This window comes from Octopus bimaculoides, chromosome 9, assembly GCF_001194135.2.
Source record: "Octopus bimaculoides isolate UCB-OBI-ISO-001 chromosome 9, ASM119413v2, whole genome shotgun sequence".
Classification (NCBI taxonomy): domain Eukaryota; kingdom Metazoa; phylum Mollusca; class Cephalopoda; order Octopoda; family Octopodidae; genus Octopus; species Octopus bimaculoides.
This window is the reverse complement of record NC_068989.1, coordinates 27,176,803-27,188,900: the sequence shown is the minus strand read 5'-3', so window position 1 is coordinate 27,188,900 and position 12,098 is coordinate 27,176,803. Positions and strand designations below refer to the sequence as shown.

General features: G+C 34.3%; 1 pseudogene; it reads left to right on the top strand.

Moving 5' to 3' along the window:
• The first annotated feature begins 5,996 nt into the window (after positions 1–5,996).
• Positions 5,997–9,379, top strand: LOC128248679 (histone-lysine N-methyltransferase SETMAR-like; annotated as a pseudogene).
• Positions 9,380–12,098: the final 2,719 nt, after the last annotated feature.

Genomic DNA, 12,098 nt, shown 5'->3' with positions numbered 1-12,098 from the left:
ATATATATATATATATATATATATATATATATATATATAAGGGTACAAATTATCAAATCATTTATATCAGTGGTATAAATTATTTAAGAATATTTCTCCCAGAATTTCTAGATTGACTGCTAATACTCAAATTTTCGAATCATGTGCAACTTATTATAATGCTACTCTAGCTACGTGAAAAAAATACCCAACATATAAAACAAGCAGGCATACACAACACTGGTCATTTCTCCAATTGTAATACACATTGTACGCCACTACAACGTCACCGTGTTAGAAATCAGATAGAGAATACAGGCCAGGAAGTATTGTTCATATCAATGAACTACCAACGAAATTTCATAGACACACACGACATAATAATCCAACTGCTTGTTCCAATCCTGTGCAACACACTCGATCAAATAAGCCCAACAACAGATATAGGAATCAGGATATCCTCCGGTTCAACTCGATTTTCGGTTGGCATGTTTCAACCAAGACCGCCGGAAAATTTTTTGCAGCTTTGGAAAAATGTTTTCCTAAATCTAAGAAAGATAAGATGAAATACACCATAACATAGTCCATAGTAAGGTACGCGAAAATATAAAATATAATTTCTAGGAGATGCCGTCCGTGCTCCGACGAATCCTAGTCTATTCTGTGGACTAACGCCCAGATCATTAATAGAATGTCTGAAAGTCTCTCGAGAAGCTTAAACACATATAAATGTACATTCGTACAACACAGTGGGAATGAATTTTGAGTAACCGGTAGCATAATTTAATTTACTTTAAGGTATAGATGACTTAAGTTTACTTTAACCTCCACATTCTTACAAACAATAGGTAGATGTTTAACTCGCTCTGTATTCAGGAGTTCACCAAAGGTCACGTGTGCTTATGCTCACATTTTCGCAGATGCTTGTATGAGCGAGTGTATTCGCTTCATAGAGCTTGCCGAGGGCTTTAATACATCCATATTTGTTAACGGTTAATTTTATTATTTTCTCGCTGTATTGCATGTTTGTTTCTCTTTTTTTTTTTTTTACCATTTGTGATTTCATTTCTGATCTGCTTTTCTTTCTTCAAAACGAGTTGCATCTATTTTTTCACCCAACGCGATATATCTGCAATACCGGATGCTCTTGAACCAGTTGTTGAGTGTCCGACCTATCACACACACACACACACACACATATATATATATATATATGTGTGTGTGTGTGTGTGTGTGTGTGTGTATAAGGTTGAAAAGGAACACACGAGTTTATATATATATATATGGATATATGTGAAGGTAGAAAATGCTAAAAAAAATTTATAAAATAATACAGGTTTCAGTCAGTGAGACTTCTTCATGGAAAAGAATTAAATTTTGGAAAAATTAAATAAAAAGTTTTTAAAAGAATATTTGCATAGTATTCAAATACAAGGGCATATTCCTTGTTTCTGCCTGTCTCTGTCTCTCTTGTTTACTCCTGTTGGTTCGAGGTCGTTGTGAATACTTGGTAGAGAAGAAGAAGAAGAAGAAGAAGAAGAAGAAGAAGAAGAAGAAGAAGAAGAAGAAGAAGAAGAAGAAGAAGAAGAAGAAGAATGCGGAAATACTATGATAGTAGTAGGATGTTAAATGCATAAGTGCCCTGAAAGTGACTTATTGTGAATGGTAGTAGTGATTGAGGTCTTGAGTTATCTCTTTTGAATGTGTTGTTTATAATATTTGCTACCCAGGTAACCATTTCTTTATAATACATTAAAAAGAGATGTCTCAAGGATTCACTCACTACTTCCATCCACAACAAGTCATTTTCAGGGCACTTGACCATTTAACATTCTGCTACTATCATAACACTCCCGCATTCTTGTTGTTGTTGTTGTTGTTGTTGTTGTTGTTGTTGTTCTTCTTCTTCTTCTTCTTCTTCTTCTTCTTCTTCTTCTTCTTCTTCTTCTTCTTCTTCTTCTTCTTCTTCTTCTTCTTCTGCTCTGCCAAAAATTCACAACGACCTCGAAACCACAAAAGTAAACAAGAGAGACAGAGACAGGCAGAAAAAAGGAAAATGCCCCTTGAATTTGAATACTATGCTACTATAACGTAACAGTAACAACAAAAACAACAAATATTTTCACCCTGTTTTACAACTACAACAACAACACAATAACAAATCAGTTAATCAAAGGGCAACAACAACAGCCATGTTGCGAATTCGAAACTAGCATTCTTTCATTTCTTCTCTATTTCTCTTCCCTTTTCTCTTAATACAAATGTGCATGTGCGCATATGTATTAATGTATGTATATATTTATTATGCATGTATATATACGTATGTGTGTTTGCGTGCATGTGTGGTTATGTGTGTATGCGCGCGTGTGTGCATATATAATTGTCATTAAATGTGACTACGGTGTTAAAAAACAACTATATTGCTAGAAATAAGAAATACCCTAAATGCCCCTAGCAACGAGAAAATCACTCAAAGTGATAATAACATCGAAGTTCAAAATGGTTTCTAATTTAGACACAAGTCCATAAATTTTGATGGGAGGGAAATCTCAGTACCTGTTGGTAACATCCAGTATTTGGCTTGTATTTTAATTTTATGACCCGAAGATGTGTAAAGCAAGATTGACATCGAAACGATTTCGAAACAAATCTTGAAAAGACGCAATAAGTAATCCTGTTAATGTTGTCCGTTAACAGAATGATGATGATGATGATGACGACGACGACGACGACGACGATGATGATGGTGATAATCGTTTCAAATGTGGACAGAAGGCTATCAGTTTTAGGAGAGAGTGTAAGTCGATTATATTGAGCTGGTGCTCAACTGGTATTTTATTTTATGTACGAGAACGGATGACAAAGGGGACTATTGAGGAATTCAGAATATAAAGGCCCAGATTATATACTGCCAAGCAGTTTCTGCAGCATGCCAATAATTTTGCGACTGCTCACATAACGATGATGATGAGGAGGAGGAGGAGGAGGATGACTACCACGATGGCGACTGCGATGACAAGGATAATACTAATGATAATTATAATGCTTTCATTAGAAACGCTTTCACTAGAAGAAGCTAGACCGTGGAAGTTGTTTTATCGATGGAGATAATTTTGGTGACAAACTTTCCGTTACCATTCTTTTATTGGTTGCCTAAAGTCTATAGCAATGTTCAATGCTTTCAACATTCTCTTTCGAAGGTAATATTTAAGAGCGGTCATTTTAGCGCCAAAGGAGCTTAAACAAAGAAACTATCTAGTTAAGCTATTAGGAACACCATTGTCTTCACAACCAGATACAGAAGGAAAATTTACACTAAGAATGCGCAAGAAAATAAATATAGCTTATTCTTAAATTTATAGAACCAACAGTAGGATGTGTGAGCAGCGCAATATTTTTAGTACAAATTACACAAGTCTGCAAAATGGAACTTTTTAAAATTGTTTTGTTAATTGTAAGTTACTTTACATATTTTTGTGCAAATTTAAAATATCAGATAAAATGAGTTCTTTCCCATTATCTAAATTTTTCTAAACATTTAATGAAAAAATATACCATAATTTCTAAATAAATCCACGTATAGTAGGAGAAAATAGAACTATTAAAAATGAATTTGGTACTTTATTTAGGACAGTAAAATGGCTCTCTTCATATCATCGAAATCTAAAACAAAAACCACTTTATACTTTTGTCCATTGTCTTAGTTCTTCAAACAAATTACTGCAGAGTATTCCATTTTAATTTGCAAAGTCTCACACTTTCTCTTTTAAGTTTTGATTCGCTGTTTGAAAAACCAATATGTTACTCTATTCATCTATACGTAATGTAAAAACATTAGTTCTTGAATGAAAAGTTAAAAATATAGCTGTATCATTTTTGAACACGGGATAGCTGTGAGAAGAGCCTAGAAATTTGGGTAATTACTAATAGAAGATGTAGAGTAAAAGTAAGGTAGCAACAAGTACTAGAAACTTGAACTTTATTCACAGTTTCCAAACATTCTGTACCACTAAGCCAATATATGCACTAACAAGTTGCACGAGCGACTCCTACTAGCACACACACACACACACCAATATACACTCGCGTACACGTATATTTACACATACAAACAAATGAAAGGCAACGCCCGTGTGTGTGTGCTCAGCGACAAAACTTCGTGCTGCATCACTTTTGTGAAATTTTGTCAAAGCAACGAAAATATCTTGACCCAAATGAAATTTTAATTTTGAAATGAAACTGGTAATACCTAAATACAGAGGTCCTTTAACGATACTACTTAAATACAAGTGTTACGCACAAAACCTTTTAAATGTACGCTGTGTGGACAAGTAATAACACCGTAGCCGTAACCCTAACACTAACTTAGCCCCGAAATAACTAACACTAAAAACTAAACCTAGAACTAACCCCGAATTCTAACCCTTCTCTTCATATCATTACATAGATGCATAGGGACCTCTGTATTTATGTAGTGCCGAGAAACTAACTGTTTGCGTGTGTCCTTGAATGGCTTTCAAACATCTATACTGCAATTGGTTTTGTTTCAGTACACGATTTCAGATCAAGTCACTTGCTATGCAAGTACATTTCTGTAATTCTTTTTTAAAATCACTGTTGATAAATGCCAGCGATGACCTTCTCAGGCTCTCTAATATTTATGAAGAGAAACAATCCGGAGCAAGGAGCGGGGTTGCAAAATATTCATAATTTCTCAAATATTCTTTTTACAGCATATAAATGTATTTATCGGGAAGAAATATCGAAAAACATCAATACATGCGAGAGGGATAAAGAAACGAGGAGGGTTGTCTTTGGATATGCTAGAAAAAACAGCCAAATCGCCCTTAAATCACTCACTTTTCCCTCTGAAAATATTAACAATTTTTAAAAACATTTCTTTTTTTTAGCGAAAATGCTTTCCCTATGGTTTTGAACTGCAGAAAAAGAATTGGCCAAAATAGGTTCGAAGTGGAGTGATGAGGGAGGCGGTGTAAAAAATGAGTTTTGAAAACTCTTTTCATACAGAGATACTCGCACCAATCCCATCATCTCGAAGGCAGTGGCTTAAAAAAATGTGGAAAATCCCCGAAAATATTTTCCCCATACGCAGAGAAGCGTATGTTCAAAGTGACCTACCAGAGATTAGTAGATCAGGCTAATGCTATTAAGGGACGAAAGTGGATGACAGAATAAGGAAGTAGAAGAGATCACATAAACTGGAGAAGAAAAACCAGGCAGTAGGAAAGACAAACAACAACATAAGAAATACATTTCAAACCGAAGAAGAACCTAAAGGAAAAACAAAATAATAATAATAATGCTACCAATAAGGAAGGAAAGCTGGCACCACCGAGTTAAGTGAGGAAGATCAGAAGATTTTAGATGAGTTGCAAGAAGTAATGAGTAAAGAAGTAACAAAAAGATTGCCAGGATTAAAATGCAAGAAAAGAAGGAAGCTGCTAGAAATGACTAGGTAAGTAGATTCTGTAATGAGTAGGATAGATACTTAATATATAGGTGACACTAACTTATTGATCTATGAAGATAAAATATCACTAGAAGATAAGATATATCACTGGGAAATATTAAAAAAGAGCAAATGTAGAAAGGGAGGCTACAAAATAAAGCAAACGGGGAAAAGGAGACTGCAAAATGAGACAAGATCTGAGTAGAGTAGAGGCCTGGAAACTGAACAAGTTAAGAAACACAGAATGCAAATCTTCCCTTGAGAAAAGATTCTTAGTCAAAGACAAGGGATTTGGGATATCAATAGAAGAGTTAAAACAGCGTACCATAGCAGTCGCAGGCAAGTTCTCCAGATTTCAGAATAGAATAGATCAGTATCAGGTGACATACTTTTAAGGAAAGTTAATATAAAAAGAGGAATTTTCCATGGGACGCGTTGTCCCTTTTAATATTTGTCTTGTTTGATTCCCCTCAGTTTAATATTAAGGATGGAAATGGTAGGGTATCATTTCAGGAATATTAAGAGAAAAATTAACTTCTTGCTCTACATGGATGATCTGAAACTTCTCAGTAAGAATGAAGAGGAAATAGATTGCTTAATACAGGCTGTAAGACTCTTCAACAAAGATATTTGCATGGGATTTGGAATGGATAAGTGTGCAATATTAGTCATGAGAACAGAACAGAGGGTCAACAGCAAAGGTATCCAATTACCATGTGGCCAGACATTAAAATCATTGAATGAGGAAAGAGTTATAAGTATCTAGGAGTATTAGTATCTGACAGAGTACTAACTATAGAAATGAAAATGAAAATTGAGTAGTACATCAGAAGGGTGTGGAAGCTAATGAAGTCAAAGCTAAAGGGTCCGAACCTGGTGAAGGCTGTAAATACGTGGGCAGTATCAGTAATTAGATACTCAGCAACGTTTGAAGATTGGACAAAACTGAATTTGCAAAGCTAGACAGAAGGACTAGGAAGAAATTCAATATTAATGGAAGACTCCAGTCAAGGGCAGGAGTAGCAAGGTTATACTTACCTCGAAATAAATGCGGAACAAAGTTAATATCAGTTGAAGATTGTGGTGTCACCTAGAGTTGATATAGAATCCTATGTAGGTATTAGTGAAGAAACTTTATTAAAAGTTTATTAAAAGCTGCTAGTGCCTCAACAAGAGATAGGGAAACCAAAAAGCCAAACGAAAATAAAAACCAGAAAAAAGAACAGTAATTGTCTGACTGGTAGAAGACATTTGCATGGTAGATTCCCGATGATAGTGTGTTAGTAGCTGCATAAGATCAAGCATTAAATAGATTGAACATGGACATGGTAAAATACTAGAAAGTAAGAAATACAAGATGTGAGACTTTACTGACGTAGTAATATAAGCTAGAAAGCCTGATTTAATAGTAGTAGATAAAGGGAATAGAAAGTGCCAGATAATTGACTTTACAGTCCCAAATGATAAAAAAAGCAACATGAGAAGTATAGAAATAGCAAAGTACCAAGACCTAGCTATTGAATTACAGAGACTATGGAAAGTGTGGGTAAAATGTATCCAGTGGTTATAGGTACATTGGAAACTATCCCTAACGATCTGAACAAATGGATAAAGGAAATAAGCATAAAATCCAGTTTTGTAAAGATGCAGAAAACAGTGCTTTTATGGACAGCTAGGATACTTGGTGGGGTTCTTAGCATCTAAGGTTCCTTGTTGTAACCGAGGAGAAGGATTATTGGCATTTAAAGCTACCTGTTGCAGCCGATGTTAGGATTCTTTTGTTTTGCAACAGTAGAATCTGTTGAGTGTATATGAATAACAACAAGAAGAAGAAAAACAATAACAACAGCAACAATAATGATAATAATAATAATAATAATAATAATAATAATAATAATAATAATAATAATAATAATAATAATAATAATAATAATCTGGTCACGATGATGAAGGGGAACTAAAAACGAAATGAACAAATGAAAATATATTTGAACAATAAGAAAAAGAGGCAATAGAATAAGCAGAATGAAGACAATGAATAGGAATCGGAGGGAAAAGGTATGATGGGTACATTGAATAACAATGAATATAACAGTAGCATCTGTTTTTATACATAATACATGGCATAGCTTCAAACGTTGACAGTAATTCATTATATCTTTACAATATACACACCCCTCTGTGCATTATTCACACAACTGCACAATGCATATAGAACGATACTATATGCATAAGAGAAAGCCATTTAAAGTTAGTTTTATACTTCATCAAATTTTGTACCTGATCAAGGCTAAATGTTGGGTATTAGAGATAGACGCCTATTCAGGATCACCTCGGTTTCTTGTTAATCAAGGATTTTGCACTTCACAGTTGTTAATCACTGTAATCGATTTATGGATGAAGCCTACATCTTGTACTACCTTAAATTCATCATTAAGATCCAACAAGAACACATCATACTAATACAATAATGTAAATGAAACAAGTGTCGAAGCGTTTTCTCTACACACTTGCTAATTTGAAATAGCTATGAATCAAAAACACGTGATTTTTCTTACATCTTCACATTTTAGGTTAGTATTACTTGTACAAATTATAAACCAAATAGTAAATAATCCATTTGTAAGTTAAATAAATCTATAATTGAGATACAACTTAGCGCTAAACAACATTAGAATGTATCGTACAGAAGTCACTGGCTTCATAGCATTATCATTAAGGTTAAAATGTTGCCCTTTTTGCAGTCCTGCTTTTTGCGCATTTATAATGTCGTCAAGTATGAAATTTGCAGTAAGGTATATGGTAAACTTTGACAGTTACTCATTCTGGGCATTAATATATTTTGACGATCTCTATTTGTTAGAAAGCTGACATCTATTTCTTTATTGTAACTCATTTTGCGCTTTATATACTATTTATAAATCGTCTTTTGCTATTTTTGTTTAGAGATCTGTGCAGTTTTGAAATATGAGTTCTTTATTGGAAATGCAGCATCACAGACAGCTCGGAATATTAATAGAGCATTTCATTCTAATATCATTACACAGCAGACAGTATCAAATTAGTTTGCAAAATTTCGTTCTGGTAACTGTGACTTCACAAATGAGCAACGTGTTTGACCAGAAACAAAGGTGGATAATGACGAACTGAAAACCACCGTCGAGTTAAGATCCATCTCAAAGTGCCCGTGAATTATCGTTGTTGTTTGGTGTTAGCAAAGAAACAATATTGACTCACCTAGTTCAAATCGGTAAAGTGAAAAAGTTGGATAAGTGGGTTCCACATGAGCCCAATGAAATTCAGAAACAGCAACGTTTGGAATCCTGCGTTATGTTACTTTCTCGTCACAAAAATGAATCCTTTTTTAAATTGAATTGTAACATGTAATGAGAAATAGATCCAATACAACAACCCTAAACGTTCAGCTAAATGGCTAGACAAACACAGTCCAAAAAGCAAAATTCATGAAAAGAAGCTGATGGTGTGTGTTTGGTGGTCTGGCACTGGTGTGATCCATTATAATTTCATTAAACCTGGCTCATCAATCACGGCCGAAATATACTGCAGCCAACTGCAGAAACTTACAAAAGAGCTGTCTAGATTAGTCAACAGATCCCCTCCTATTTTATTGCATGACAACGCCAGACCAAATATCGAAAAACTGACATTGGTGAAACTACAGGTGTTCGAGTTGCATGTTTTCCATCATCCACCATACTCACCTTATCTTGCCCCCACTCACTACCACTTCTTCCAGAATTTGGATAACATTTTTATAGGAAAAAGATTAATTCCGACGATGCTGTGAAACATGCCTTTCAAGATTTTATTGACTATACATTGCCAGGTTTTTAGAGTAGCGGGCTGGAGAAGCTACCGTTGAAATGGCAAAAGTATATTGACAATATAGATGCATACTTTGATGAATAAAACTATTTCTTGTATTTATAAAACATTACCAAACTCTTTTCTTTTCTAAAAATTTCATACTTGACAACCTCATAAGAGACGAAGAGATTATTTCACTATAGGATGTATATGATTAACGTTGAGTTTTCTAATAAACCTAATATTCACTGGAGATACCAATAGTTTGTGCCAATATATTGACATACCTCATATTTCAAAATAAGTAACAAATTCTATGCAGAGAAGTGACGTGCCCCAATTCCAAACGTAGATATAACTGAAGCATAAAATACATATGTATTTGACGAAAATGTTGCAAGACTGGTGAAAAACAGAAAACAAAAATTAATAAAAACTGAAAAAAAAAACATGAAGAAAGGGAAATTAGGTCAGTAATTCGGAAAGAGGATTTTAAATTAATGAGGTGTGCTTTTTTTTGTTTGTAAAAACGAAATGGTATATATTTAACGTTACAGTATTGGAAAGTTTCAAATTTTTTTTAGCACTTGTGGTCTTACATTTACATTTACTCGGTATGTTACTGATACTTATTGTTAATTTAACTTAAATTGTCTTCGGCATAAGCTTTCCTGGGATTCGATAGGAAGGGTGTTGACATTTGCTGCTATAAAGAGAAACAAGCTCAATCAAATGTGCATCTTCAATTTGATATGACATCATGAAGTTATATATAATTACTTCTTTTTTCAATTAACTCATTTGTATAAGAGAAGCAAGGCATTCTAATGTTAATTTCAATTAATTTTGTAGTGTCACAACAATTCTTACAGCGCGCACGCATGCAAACACACACACACACACATACACACACACGCACACGCACACGCACACGCATACACACAACACACACATATACGTATATGTGTGTGTATAGATACATGTATGTGTATGAATATGTATATATATATGTATGTGTATACATGTATACATATATGTATACATATAGATACACAGCACACGCACGCACACACGCACACACATACACACGCACACACATACACACGCACACACATACACACGCACACATACACATATATACATATATCGTTACAACACAGTCAGATCTATATTATTTAAATTGACATTAACTCCTGTTAAATACTCGATGCTCTCCAATCCAACAATGTACATTTGAGAATTGATATAACTTTTTCACTGATGTTGATTGGTATAAATGCATATACATAATACTGCTTGAATTAACCGTTCATTCATCGTATTCATTAAGACATTTAACCATTCTATCTTAGAACAACGATTACAATTTTATTGAAGAAATATCTTTCGGATTAAAACTAAAGGAGGGGAATTATTGAGTCAAATCAAAATCATTATAGTTAATAGTTGTTGTTACTGCATGTCAGATATGTATTCCCTTGATAATGCAGTAATATAATCTGATTTGTAAATCTTGCTTTTATATGTAGCATTATGGAAATTAAACGTTTTATCGCGATTGCAGAGCATAAATAATAATTGCGTCCTGTGTCTCTTATACACACGGCAATCAAAGCGACTTCCTAACCGTCTAGCTATCAGGGATATTTAATATTCCTGTTGAATTATTAAATTTTCAATGTGATATATTTAAAATCCTTGTCCACTGTTCTTGAAGCCGGAGACGCGACATAGCAAAGTGTTTGCATCACTGCTTGAAGCGGTTATTAATTTCCCAAACATGATTTTAAAATGAACATTTTTCGTTCATTCAAATATTTTATGGTAGGAAATGGAAACACTTCAGCAGTATTCATATGTACATTAATATATTATCATTGTAAAAATACGCTATGAAATGAATGTATCACTTAAAAGTAATTAATCTTAAATTCTATTCAGGATTATGCTTCAGAATTAAGCAATGGAAATAGACGCATATTTCAAATGCGGTAACATTTCTCAGGTATAATTTCGTTAGGTTGGGTTTTCAAGGATGGTAGTGGTTAGTGATTAGACTAAACAGGAGTAAACAATGAACATCTGTTTTTTTTTAAACACTCATACACACACTGACACATAGACACAGACACACACACACAGATACACACACACACAGACACACACACAAGCGCACACGCGCACACGCACACCTACACACACACACACACGGACACACACGCACACTTGCACATACACGCACGCACACATAGACACACAAACACAGGCACGCACATGTATATTTATCTCTGTATATATGTGCCTCATAGCGTCTTTACTCGTAGGTGTGTCCAAAAGCAAATCTTGTTTTACCTATAAATTAATCGGAATATTTTCTTCTAATTGTTGATGCTCAATTATCAACATTCATTTCTTATTTTGAAACGGGTCTAGAAGGTATTATCAAGTTTAGGGATTAATTCTTTCGATTATCATCTATCGTTTTTCATTATTGCCCATTTGGTAAGGATTTCACTTACAGCAAGAAACTAGATTATGGATTAAGCTTAAAGAAGCATTCTTCCAAAATTCTATGGATAAGACTTCGTGCGCGAACAAGTGTCATGTTGCGGCACAGAATCCCGGTTTTATTTATCTAAGTCTCAAGCATTACATGTTTTCACTGGAAACTACCTGTTTCACACACACACACACACACACACACACACACACACACACACACACACACACACACACAAACACACACACACACACACACACACACACATACACACATACACACAACACGCACGCACGCACACGCATGGTAAATGAAAGACGA